General features: G+C 39.1%; 2 protein-coding genes across 8 annotated transcripts in view; one reads left to right on the top strand and one right to left on the bottom strand.

Moving 5' to 3' along the window:
- Notum (palmitoleoyl-protein carboxylesterase notum) overlaps window positions 1-14,132 on the bottom strand; it is a 454,423-nt gene that overhangs the window by 120,512 nt on the left and 319,779 nt on the right. The window lies entirely within an intron of this gene.
- The window catches only part of KaiR1D (Kainate-type ionotropic glutamate receptor subunit 1D), a 345,484-nt gene that overhangs the window by 136,827 nt on the left and 194,525 nt on the right, over window positions 1-14,132 (top strand). Inside the window, exon 1 of one of the 7 annotated variants that reach the window (XM_067356341.1) lies at window positions 8,732-9,240. The exons of the other annotated variants lie outside the window; for them this stretch is intronic. The gene's annotated coding sequence lies outside the window, so the exon portion shown is untranslated. Of the gene's footprint in view, window positions 1-8,731; window positions 9,241-14,132 lie in introns of those variants that run through there. 7 annotated transcript variants of the gene reach the window in all.

Genomic DNA, 14,132 nt, shown 5'->3' with positions numbered 1-14,132 from the left:
TTGAGTTATTTAGCGTTAGAAATACTACAAAAAGAACTGTTTCTCCGCGATTACATGAATTGTATATTATATCATTTCCTGTGATTAGAATTAAAAACTAAGTTACGGAATTAAAATTTTAAGAATTTTTTTATGGAAAATGCGCCGTGTCACTTAAAAATCGAAATAAATGGTCTTATAATATGTTCGGCCAAGTTTTGGCGGAAATTTGCCGTGTTTATGAAAACGTTTCACAGCGCGATTATACGCTTACTTCGCTTATATCGATAATTACATTTAAAATTCAAGTAACTGCCCTGTTTTTATCACGTTAGTGACGGCAAGCTTACTTTTCGTTCGCTTACTTCGAGTGCGCTCTACGATGTACGCGAACCTCACGAACTACGTTACATAGAAAGTTCGTCAAGATAGAATATGAAGTCTGCAAACTTTGTTGTGCGAAACTTCAGAATCTTTGATATCTACTTTGCTATTGCCTTATCTTTCTCTTTCTCTCGTATAATTATCGTCTTTGCATCGTCAAACAATATTAAGACACCTTTGTTACATGCAAACAGTATTAAGACACCTTTGTTATATTAAGATTGACCTTAAGAAAATCAAGAAAGAGATTGACAATATTTTATAAAATAATTAACTTTTTTTAATTAAAAAGAACATCATTTTTTAAAATATAATAAAAAAGAATACATTTTATATCAGCCAAATATTGTCATTTACCTACATAAAATAAAGATGCAAATTTTGAGCTAAACAGCATTGATGCCACTTAAATAATTTTAAACGTAAATCTCAATGAATCATCGTGATAATTAATTAATTATAATTAATATTTCCAAATTTCCCAAATCGGATATGTATTACTGCATTTGAAATGCAGAGTCTGTTAATTAAAACTACGCCGAGCGATTTTATTGGATTAATAAACATGCAGCATTTATTAATGTTATTTTATCGATAATAAGTAGCTTTAAATATTATGTGTGCGCGATATGTATTATACATATATGGAGATAATGTGTCAGTAATTATCGATGATATATCAGAAAATTAAAGAACGGACGAGAATGGAAGTCGATTTTGATTTCAGATAGATTTTTTTGTAATTTTATACTTTATTCTCCCGGTGCAATATCATATTATTCGAAGTAAAGCGATGACTTTATTCCATCCCGAAACTTTTTCATTCGCACTTTCACGTCTCTTCAAGATAACATTGAAGTTTTTGCCCTTATCTGCTGCCAGATACTAAAAACGAGAGCGAGCGAGCGATCCGCTGATCCTAACAGATCGCTATCGTTGAAGTTGACTCTTCTACCGAAATACCACCGACCAAAATCTGATTGTCGACAATAGGCCGACTCGTAGTCGCGATCTAATGGTAGATTCGAGGCCACGATCGTCGAACTTTCCACTTCCGCCAAACTTTGGCGAGACCCCACGCGGGTTCTCGCTCCGCACGCCTCCAGAACTGGTTTTCCCACCTAGGCAATGTCCTCCACCTTTCGAACTTTCTTCTTGTAAAATTGAATTGCCGCAAAATCGGTTTTGACTTCGAATCGTGCACGTGAAATCTTAGGATCTGTGTCTCAGTTAGCGTCCGACCAAGCCATTGTTTCTGAATCCTTCGGAAAGAGATCGACACAATGTGCTTTTTGTTCTCCGAATATCGCTCCTGCCGCGATTAATATCGATAAAATTTCCGAAGATCACGAAAAACCAGAAAATTGTTTCTTCAGCGATGCTAGAGAAAGAAAAAAAAATGAAATTAAATTTTGGATTATATTGTACTTTAAAATTAAATTTAATTAGTATAATATAATATAAAAATTTAAACCAGGTGATTATGCGAATATATTTAATATTTATAATATTTTGTAGCAACTATAAGTGTTAATAATAACTCCTAGTTTTTTTTTTTTTTTTTCAATGAGTACTATTCTTTTTTATCTTTTTGTTTTTTATGGGCAAAAATACACAAATTACGCATAGTAATGTCGTAAATCGTGTAGACAGCGTGAAACCTATTCAGCACCATTTATGAGACCATCTTGTACTTTCTTCGTACAACACCGCACTAGCGTCCTCTTTTCGAGTGATATCATCGCTACGTGTCTCATAAATAATCGATAAACACGAGTTTCCCATAGGACAATCGCACTGTCATGTGATTCGCCCGTGTATTCCACAAAGCTCGAGAAAGCGTGATCATGCTGCGACGTTAACATCTCGTAAGAAGTTATACATACGATTTCACAAAGATACAGACTGTTATCCGGAGACGTACAGACGTTCGGCGATCAAGCGGTGACCCATCGTAAACTTTTTATCCGAGATGAAAGAAAAATAAAAGCGCCAGTCTCTCCACAAAGGAGATCGAGACGACGAGATATGGGGCGCAGGAGATGTGTGACTTGACTCGCTCAGCAGGTTCTAAAAGTCAAGATAAGCAATGAAATCGATGGACTTTCTTTCCGTTAGAATCTACTTCCAAAGGCAGCTGCTAGACTCTCGTTTGCCATCGGTTCGAGAAATGTTTCTGCGGCACTAACTTCCCTCAATATCTTTAATAGAAACTTTTGCCACTATTTTCAAGTAATCGCGATGAGCATTATTAACGATATTAACCACTCACGTTAATCGATAAATTATATTCTCTTTAAATTCTCTTCAAAGATGCCTTGATCCGTCTCCGCCAGTTGTACGATACAAAAATTGGACACATTATGGACCCAAAAATTTTTATTTATTGATCATAATAAGTTTTTATTAAGGATTTAATCTAGCAAGTCTTTAAAAAATGTGTACGACACAGCTACCAGTTTCGTTTTAATTTATCTTTCATTGTATTTTAAGAAAGACGCGCGCCTTCCTGCGACACCATGTGTACACGAGAAGCTGTCACGCGGAAAATCTTGCTTTAAATATTTTGCGCCGCGAGAGGTTGTCGCAAACAGTGATGTATTTCGCGAAATTTTACAGGATCCGCGTCGGCGGTGCCGGCGTCGCTTATAACTCTTAATGGACACATTGCCGCAAGATTTATCGCGCCTTACAAATTTCATTTGTACTGAGGTTTTCGACGCATGGCTGCAATTTGCATCGCACCGGCGTCGCCGGCACCGCTAACGAAGCGCTCTCGAACCGCTAAAAGCACAAGTTTTACGTCTCGCGCCGCAAGCCGGCGGCCTTCTCCCTAATACGCCGCTGTTACATTCCTTTTCTTTCTCCGCGAAACGGCCCGACGTAAATACCGAGTCTCCGCGACATAAATTCATGAGCAACTCAACGGGGCGAGGAGACGGTCGGATAGTATTATTGAGCGACCTCGGCGCGCAAAAATCAAGCGATCTCGCGCCGCTACGCTATCATTTTTCACTGCGGTCGTTCGCTCTATTGTTGTGTCAGCCATCGTTGTGCACGACCTTTTTGCATATCTATGCTCCGATGTAACGACGCGGCGATTGACAGAAGGAACATGTATATAGGATGTCGTGATCAGATGTCTTTCTAGTCATAAATATTAAACTTGAGGGAAAATGATATATATCGGCAAAAAAGAAAAATAAATCGTTGAATGTCAGTGGAGAATAAATGTGACGGATCGCAAGCCAATAGTTAATAGTGAAAATTAAGGAGAGACAATTAATTACACTGGAATGTAGAATATAAAAAATTGCATTTCTTTTTTTACTTTTTTAACTTTATCTTAACAAAAAAATATTTAATGCCGAAAACGTTCCGATAAATTGAATTCTGCTAATAAATAAAAATTAACTCCAGATCAGATAACATTAAAAATGAGATGATAGTATAGGTACATGCATTAATTAAAGGCAGCGTTTGCGACGATCGATAGCTTGATGAGATAAGCAACTCGTTTTTTTTTTTTATTCTTTTCTCGTTCAAAGCCCAGCTGCATAAAGTGAGATTTTCTTCGCAAAAGTTTTTTTATTGTTTTATTAATAGATGGTGATATTCCTTGCATGCAATGTTGTATGCATCTACTTAGAAATATGAGGTGGTTTTACAGAGTGCACAATAAACTTAGGCGATTAAGCTGTCGTTTCTTAGCATCGGTGCAAGCTCGATCTTCAGAATTTTGCAGCGCACACCGCCGATAACTTCCGCGTGCTGATGTAATTTTACAGAAAACGCGTATGTACGCTCTCGATTTGAGATATCTCTCTGCTCACATTACTATCCCATTTTCACCTGATGAGGCTTGAAATCTTCAGACCATTTCCTTTCTGTCGCGATTTTTTAGATTTATCGGTACCTAAGCAGTCAACCTGAAATTTTATGAGGGTGATCGTATCAACCATCGACCATACTTTTTGTTTCTGCGCAGCGGCTTGGCACAGATAAGAAGATCCGCATATAGGTCATGCAGACATATGTTTATCCTTTTCCGTCGACAGATCTGGCAAGAAAATTTAAATAGATCTGAAAAAAGAAATAAACAATTAGGTTTTTGGCGTGTCTTCTACTCCCCACTGTTTCTTTCTCTTCTGAAATAAAAGCTATTTAATAATATTATATAAATAAATTGTATTTTGTGATTTGTAATTTTCAAAGAGTATTTCACAATTTGTTCCAACAGTATTGTTTATTTATACTCGCTTTTATTATTACAGAATCACGGTTCATCGAATCCTGTTCTAATTTTTTAATTTGCGAGATAAAGCAGAAATGCACACAACCACTTCCGCTTCTTATCGCGCGCATCGTGAACATATAACGTGAGTTTTTTGCAGTACAACTGATTTTCCTTCAACATTATGCGTTATGTGATACTATGCTCAAAGTTGCATAACTTGCCACAAAGCCAGTAGCTTCAAAGTTCTCATCTTCATTCCCGCGTTATGAAAGGCACGGCAGTCTGCCACGTATCGACTTCAAGGGAGCTTTTTGCGGTGGATGAGTTTTTGAACTTTGCTTCCGTTCAATAAAGAGTAATTACAAAGATCAGATTAGAGTGCAACGCGTTTCGGACTGGCTGGTTGGCTGCATATTCCGCTCGCGTCTAGTCGTAACAATTTATACTTTACACACAGTGGCGCGTTGCACTTTCCTTATTTTCGTGGTTAACAAATGCGACAGATTTCACGACCTTCCAGAAACTGCACTCTCGCGCGAAAGGATAATGTTACAACCTCGTGCAAAATGTAAAGGATCTCTCTCGTATTCTCTGAAATCTTACGACATTAGTAATACAATTAAAAATATGAAATCTTGTCATAGATGTGAAATGTTATTTTTGGCTCTATGAACGAAATTATATTAAAATTAAATAATATTCAGAATTATTTTATATACGTTTGCAGCAATATCCCTAGGCGATCATCAATACTGTAAAGTATCGATATCTTTCAAAGAAGATATCAAACACTATCAATGATTTTGACATCCGATGATGAGCAGACGTACGATACGTTATAAAATTTGAGCATACACATTGGTGCACGAATGCGTTAGACATAGTCTTTTTCGACGGTGATATTTTATTCTTTTTCTCCAGCACGATAATCCACAGCGTTCGATGGTATTAGAGCTCTCAACTGTGACATATCGACAGGTTGACTTGTGCCAATATCATGCCAGTGAAAACTCTTGAAAACTACTGGAGTGACAGTAATTGTTAGAAATCTTGCAAAAATACGGTTGATATATTTCGAATATTTCAAAGATTTTCATTAGATCCCCGGAGCTCCCGAAGTACTTTGGTACAATTCTTTTTTCGAGGAGTTTACCGGCGGAGTGAGAATCGTAATAAAAATTTCACAGTGAAAAACCGTACTCAATCGACGAGAATATGAGAGACTTCCTGTCACTTCCTGCGTGGCAACATTGTCTACTCGCGGCAAACTCGGTTAAGACCAGATCTACTTTTCTTTTTTCTTTGTCGGACAGCGTACGTTAAGAAACAGTTAAATCTTTTACTTGCCGTTGCTGCAGTTCCATTCGGCAAGCCGGGGAAAACTCGAGGAGCGTTGCGTGAGAAAGTTCCTCCATTTTCACGCGCGGTGATAAACATGAAATTTCAAACCTTGCAATTATACTTCTGCGGTACTTGAAAACTGCTTTATTCCGCGTGACGCTCCGCTCCTTTACGACCGACCGCAACTAAAATGTAAAATTTATACTCGTCGCAAAACTCACCCCGTTATCGCTGATAATTATTTTTCCCACTTTCGTGCCCATTAAAAGGAGAGTTTACGCGATGTGCCTCTGAAAACTCTGTTTCCCATTTCGTTTATATACGAAGCCATGTATGGCGCACTTTGAATACATCTAACAAGGTCCCAGCAATAATTTTGCAGGAAAATGAAAACAGAGCGTAGAGATTAAAACCTATGAATTACTTAAGCGATATGTTTTCTAAAATATTCATCGTACCGTCTGCTCTCTCTCTCTCTCTCTCTATTCTACAACGTTTTAATCGTTTCAAATGAATTGCGGATTCTGTCAGACTCGTGACGCGCGGCATGACTCAGGCATCGCGAAAGAAATAATTCGATCGTGATTTTCGCTTGAGGTGAACTAAGAAACTGTGCTTCTTCGAGGCGGACTACTGAAAATCTACTGGATTAGCGGAAATTCTGACATTTTATTTCCAGCTTTTCTCACCTGCGACGGTATATTACGGAATTTACTCCAGCCGCGAAGCTCCCGTTAGTGTCAAATGCGCGTTCCTTCGGAAAATAATATCGGAAATTCGCGCACGCCGGCTTTGCGTTACGAGTTCTGTTCCATTTGTAACTCGCGATTCCTTTCAGTTGGAAACGATATATCCTAGGATTTACTTTACCCCGCGAAGCGTCCATTAGCGTCAAATATGCGCTCCTTATGGAAATAATATCGCAAAATCGCGCACCGCCTTAACTTCGCTTTTCAGGTTTATTTCCTTTTTTTTTCTTAAACTTGCGATTCCTTTCGGTTGGTAACAATATATTTTGGAATTTACTCCATTGCGGAGATTCCGGCGCCGTCGAATGCGCGTTACTCGGAGAAATAATAGCGTTGCGTTAGAGTTTAACTCTGGTTTTTACCTTTTTATTCCTTTGTTTGTTAAGTTCGAAATTTCTTTCGGTTTTTACAATATATTCTGAAATTTTTTACTTCCCCCGCGAAACTTTTCTTAATATTAAATGCGCGCTAAAAATAATATTCAAAATTCGCATTCCGGTGCTTACTTACTGCAGTTTTTACTCTGTTAGCAAGTTTGCGTTTCTTTCCGCCACAGCGCAATACATCTTGGAATTTTTCTCCGCCTTGAAGATTTCGTTATTATCAATTTACACGAAAACTGTTGTAACGCGCTAATTAAATACTTTAAAGAAGTGAAGATTAAAAAATTAATTACGATACGTTTTATTACGCTTTCACAAATCACATTAATGTCGTTTGGCATAATAAAACGCAAAATATTCGCACACATTCGCCTCGATTATACTTAACTACGAAACTGATGATTTAATTCTACATTCGGTGCGATTTACATTCAGAATTATGATTTCTTAATTAATATCTCTGTGTTCCATACTTGTGTAAAGCATCGTGTTTAATATTAAATGTGATGGCCTAATTCTGTATTTAATTTATTTAATAGAAGGGGTTTCATTGCAGACGTATAATGGAAATCGAGCAGCCACATGTAACGATAACATTCAGTGTGAACACAGAGAGATACATATATATGTATACATATTGCGCTTGGATTCTCTCGTGAGCATACAATCGGAAAGCGCGTGTCACGGTATACGAGAATGAGTTGCTCAGATTTCTGTGATTCTCTTACGAGCGTGTAATCGGAAAATCCGCTAAGGGAGAATTCTAAGGGTTATTTTCCGTTTCCCTTTGCACGTGTCTTTCCTAGCTAATCTACCACATATTTCCATATAGTAAAATACAGGACACTCTAATAGTGGAAATTTTAAACCAAACAGTTTCCTCCGTTTTTGCAGACTTTGTATATTGTGTTGAAATTCAAAGCTAGTGAACAACGTAATTCTAAAAGAAGTTTTTTTACGCATAATATAAAAGAAGTTTTTTCTTTTATCTTCGACAGAAAGGTTGCGCTTTAAAAACTCCAATACAATACATATTCTCAATATTGAGCTTGATGTTATTATACTTTATTTTCTTTCCGTTTAAAAATACGGGATGCGTCGAATGCATCGGGCTTATGTTTGCCGAGAAAATATTTAATTCCGTTGATCAGGATTATTTGACATTTTCTGTACTCGGTCCCGCTATCAAGAATACATTATTATCAGTCACAATCCTGACGCTTAATTCACTTCCAGTGCATTCGCTTGCCACATTGGAATAAGCTTCCTGCGAGTTTATTCCTGCTGATAAACGAGAGTCAATCCATTAACAATCCAGTTTCTCACGCCTCGAGGAAAGAACTCCGTAAGGAGTTAAACCCGTCGACAACTGTCTTCTCTTCCCCTTGCGGCCCTCTTTAGCTTTCTTCGCAATGGTCCAGGCGCTATGAGCGCGATTCGCAGTCTCCGCTCGAACGAGGCAAATGGAACGCAGAGGGCCTCTCCCGCAGGATCGATAGAGTGGTGGGGGGTAGCTCCACCGGACGGTCGAGAAGGACGATGCGAGGGGCGGGTTGGAGCGAGATGAAACGAGGTGCCGAGGTCGCAGGGGGTGGAAGAGATGAGGGCGCTCCGACGGCTTCCGCGTCGCGCCATGGTTGCTACGAGCGGCGTCGGCGTCGCCGTCGTCGTCGCGGTGGCCGTCCTCGTCGCCGGCGAAAGCGGCCGCCACCAGACCGAACACGCAGCAGCGGCCAAAGGCAGTCTCCGGCGCTCGGTCCAGTTCGCCTTCCGCCGTCGCTCGGTTAAGTACGTAACCGTCAGTGCCGGTGGCGTCGCGGCGCACGTCGTTTCGTATCGCTGCGTACTGGCGTACTTGACGTTCGGTCGGCTCGCGGTATCAGGCCACGCGGATAATGCGCGCACTGTTCGCGCGATAAACCCGCGGATCGAGCCGTGACATTCCGTCCTCCGGAAACTCGTGATCGATGGAAGGATAACGAGGCGCTTTCTCGCCGCGAACGTCGAGGACGTTGAACCAACAACTTGGGAAACGACGGTGCGGGGATCAGACGGTGGAGAGTCCGTCTCTCCGAGAGTAGAGAGAGAGAGAGAATCGGAGTAGTGATCCAGCTTCGGTGGATCTTCAGATCGAGCTCGTGGATCCAGATTGACCTGACCCAGAAAGGTACAGGAGGCCTTGTTTTATGAAAGTGCGAATGTGTCCGCGAGATGTTCTACTTGCGTTTAGGCGGTTACAACAGTGTCTCACTTGTATCGTGATGTTTCTACTGGTATAGGAAAACTAGCGCAGGAAGCTACAGGAGGCTGGTATCCCGAAAGTGCGACGGTGTTTATTTTCTTAGATTAGCGCAATGTTCTACTCGCGTCTGGAGAGTTGCCACGTCTCGTCTCTGTTTTTGTGGTTCTTCTACCAGCTACAAAGCTGTCTCGGAGAGAGATATGTTTAATTCGTTTTTCGGAAACTTGAGAATGTGAGGTGCACAGTTTCATGTATTTCTCTGCTTGCACTCTACTACGAACGTCTGTCATGTCTGACTTATCGCGTGATCTTTCTACTAGCTTTTAGACCGAGTGAAAGCTATAAAATACTTGCTTTCTGAAAATAAAGAAAAGTGTTAATCGCGATTAATCTCTTGATTTTAAGCAATTCTTTTTCGTGCGTGAAAACAAAAATCGTCGTCTGATTTGTTACACGATATTTCTACTGAGACATTTATATATAGTGCTTACTTTTTAAGAGTTTGAACGTTTTTTTATGTTTACGTAATTTTTTGTCGATATTTCGGAATGTGACATATTTGATTAGTAATTGGTTGTGGATTTTTACATATTTTTAAGCTGATTGAGTAATAAAACTGTCTAAACGTCCGTTTTAGGAAATGTGCTATTTCAGTTCATTAATCTTTCGAATTCGTGCAATATTCCATCCACGTCTGCAAAGTTTTCGCGTCTGATCTGTATCATGGTGTTTCTACTGACCTAGAAAAGTAGGGACGATCAGCTCTTCGCGAGCGTGAAAGTGCTAATCCCTTAGAATTGCGACGTGATCTTCCATTGTCTGAGATCTTGTCGAGTCTGATCAGTTTCGTGGTATTTCTACTAACTAGGAGGATCGACAGTTTCTGGAAAGAATTCGCGCGAGCAAAGTCGCTGCCTGAGAAGTGGGTGGGATTCTGGAGACGTAGGAGGGACGAAAGTTTTCGATTTACGATTGAAGCTTCGGCACCGAACAGAACTTGCTCATTGTAAATTCCTTTTGTTTCGTAGGATCGCAACCCTGGAAATAGCCTTTGCTCTCCCGGGGCGTATTCGCAATTCCCAATCCACTTGTATGTTGACGCGTGTGTACTCGCAGGTGCATGTATTCTCAAAGATAAGATTCTGATCCGGAAAGCACTGCTGAAATCGAACCTCATTCAACTTTGAATGTTTCCCATCCGTTTTTCCTATAATTGTAGCTTTTTTGCAAAGTGACTGCAATTTAATTTTTACGTAATTATTATATGTCATCGTTGAATATTCCGAAAGATGATCTATATGAAACCTTCTACTTTTTTTCATAAATTATTGATTGATAAATTGTTTAGTGTTTGCAATTTGGTTATCAAGGATTTTCAAGCAAAATTTTAAACTTTGGGCGAAATAAGCCTCAGGGCTGGCAACCCAGTAACAAAACCTTGCTTTTCAATAAACTTTTATTAAAGTTTGCTTCAACAGAATCTTAATACGATGCTTAGTTGGTGAGATACGTAGTGCTAAAAATTCGAAAGTTGCGAAGAAAGATAGCGTGTTGAGCTAACTTTTTGCTCAAGAAAAAATTGTCGCTAAATTCATCAGAGGATCCGCTTCTGGAGTTTGATGCAAATCTCCTGAAACGCCCTGTGGTATTATACAGGGTGAACGTTCTCTCGCTTGGTACCGTCCTATATTTTTTTTTTGTCGCTCGACGAAGAGACAGCGACGACGCTTTAGAAGAGCCGAAGCGCAAAGTAACGCGGATCGACGCGCTCTCTCTTGAAGCCTCTCGCATAAATAAATCGCATCTCGCGCGCGCGCGCGCGCGCGAGTCAGAAGCCATTATCATCCGCGCGTACGTAGCGCGGAGAACACAACGCCATTGCCCTCGATTTATTATCCTCGTCCAGTTCGCCGGGAACCCGCAGGGAACGGTAGGACAATACCGAAAGTTCGTGAAAACGCTAACTCGTCGGCCTCCATTTTCCTTCCTTTTCGCGCGAGCAACCCGGTCGCTGCATTCACCGAACCGCTTTGCATTCCAATGAATATTAATCGAATGCAATTATTAAACGCAAATTGGAACTCAAACAGCGATCGTTTCCCACCATGCCTCGCTATGACACTAGAATTGTCCGGATTTATTCGCACGCATCTATCTATAGGTTTAGCGTATGAAATTGCGTTGGAAAGTCATTTGTACATGTGGACTGTTTCGGTCGATTTCTCAGTACTGTCAGGATTTGTTAGAGTGAACCTTCAAATGTTTGCAGTTTTAACGGAAGATCCCTGTTTTCTTTTCTCTTTGGATGAAACGCTGAAAATTCGCCAGTCTCTTTGAACAAGTTCCGGCGACAAACAATGGATTTTTCAGATTCACTAATAATTTAAAAATGATCGGAAAAGCGATTTGGTCAATCGAGGAAGTACTGAAGAAAATGTCTATCTGATTGTGTGTAATCTGTATTTGGTATAATCACAAAATTGGACGAATATTTGAGAACAAGATTAGTTTTCTAGTTTAATATTTAGCTTGTGAAATTTATCAGCCTTCGTACAAATTCGTCGATGAAGAAGTCTTCTTTCTTGCCACACATATTAGAGTTATTTTGAACGTGTTATCGGCTTAATCAATTTCTCGATGATTATTATCCGTCAATTTTCGTGATCGATTAAAATGCATTAGCAAAGCAAATTTTGTTGCGCTTTGCAACCTATTTACGCTGCGATCAACAAGTGATAATCGCAGTAATTTATGCTTTATAGGGTCATTCGACTTCTTGATTCTGCTGGATGAATACTAAAAAAAAAAGCGTAATGGGTATTTTCTATATGTACAATATATAAGTTGTATCATCTATATAAATATTTAGATGCAATTAAACAATCATGTTTTTGCTTCAAATTCCATAAAAAATTGATGAATGATACAATTAAAATTAAACTGTGAAATAATCGTAACAATTTCGATCAAACATTAACTTTCGATATAATTGAAGAGTCATAGGAAAGAATACAAATTTTACATTCTTTTTTATTATAACAATTTTATCGTTTTTTATAAATACATATATACGACGGGCGTTTAATGGATTTTCGATTTGAATATTAAAAGAAACAGATAAATATGGAATTATTTCTTTATTTTTTAATGTCATTCTCTCTTTCGCACTTATTACATCTAATAATTAACTTTTTTAAGTCCTCATAAAAATACGACTAATCACTTATATCTAAATGTGCGTCATAGCATTACCGAGAATTTATTGAACGCTTCTCGTGGCAGTTTCTAGGAAGAATATAGCCCCGCGTTAATATTTGTTTCACGCGTTTTTAACGTACACACATGTCGCACATCTGTTTATTATATTTTATTCTACAAAAATTTCATTACTTCTCATCCAAATTACAATGTAAAGCTTCGCGTTAATATTTGTTTCACGCGTTTTTAACGTACGTGTCGGACATCTGTTTATTATATTTTATTCTACAAAAATTTCATTATTTTTCATCTAAATTACAATGTAAATGCATGATTATTTTACGCTACTACAAATTCTCCATAGAAACGGCGCGACTAGCAAATCGATTTTATTACCAATATAATTCATCGATATGCCGGAGTGCAGTACAGGATGTAAAATTAGTGCTTCGAAATACCAGAAATCACGCCGACTAGAAATTGACGGAATTCGCCGTTAACGATTTCTCGCGAAAATAACTCGTGCCTACTGCCAGGTCCGATAACTCGATATTTGCATCCGGCTAGGCTGGAAGCGCGGGATGGGCGTCAATTAACTTTGGATTAATTAGCCAGCAGGGGACGAATCGACTCGCTTCTACAGAGAGCTAAGACTGCCAACTTAGAATTTAACTTGCTCATCGCATAGCTTCAGCATTGTCGACGTGAACTACTCGCGTCGAGATGAATTGCGCTAATGGATTAACGTCCCGGCAATGCGTTTCATTTGCGTGTGCTTCATTAACGAAATTAAAAGTCTGATCAACGCTAGAAATCCTCGAAGAGAGTAGCTGGGATAGTATGGAGTAGCACTCAATCGTATCTCTATTAAATTCATGAAAACCGATCACGCCGCCGCGGCTTGAGCCAACTCCATATTCGAATAAACGCTATGATTTAGTGGAATTTATTGCGCCCATTTTGTTTTACTTTTGCTTTAGGCGCTAAGCCTCCGTTTGATTGGTTGGGCATAGCGCGAAAGCTGCAACGCATATATAACGCCACGGATGCGCGGTCGGTATTTATTTTGCATTCATTGTTGTAAGGAATATTGCTAAGTCAGTTGTATTTCGCGATATCGCATTTTATTTCAGGAATTCGCGCGTGGGATTCGAGAATGCAGATGCATTTGGTGCAAGCGCAATCAAAGTGTGCTCCCCACGAATTTCAATTACGGTCCGGTTTTATTTCTTAATACAAACGTATTAAACGTACTGTTGTTTATGCTCTAGCAAACTTTTATACGCCATTATTCGTACTTGCTTGGAAGCGATTACGAATGCATGAGCATCTCGCAATGGAATGCAATTTAACGAAATTAACGTATCCGCACGGAAATTGGCACAAAAAAGGACGATATACGATGGTCGAATACAGATTTCGTTTCACCTAATATCTTGTTGCGTTTTATTGTCACATACTATAATTTACTATGAATTAAATCGCTGATACAATGCTCAATAATAGAAATATCGTGATGATAGAAAATATTGAATAAATCATAGTGTGTAATTTTGCTAGATGCAGTTTATCGCTTTGTAATTACAAAGCAATAAAGAAAGCAATTATTTCTTAATTGC

This window comes from Linepithema humile, chromosome 5, assembly GCF_040581485.1.
Source record: "Linepithema humile isolate Giens D197 chromosome 5, Lhum_UNIL_v1.0, whole genome shotgun sequence".
Lineage (NCBI taxonomy): Eukaryota > Metazoa > Arthropoda > Insecta > Hymenoptera > Formicidae > Linepithema > Linepithema humile.
This window is presented reverse-complemented; position numbering and strand designations above follow the sequence as displayed.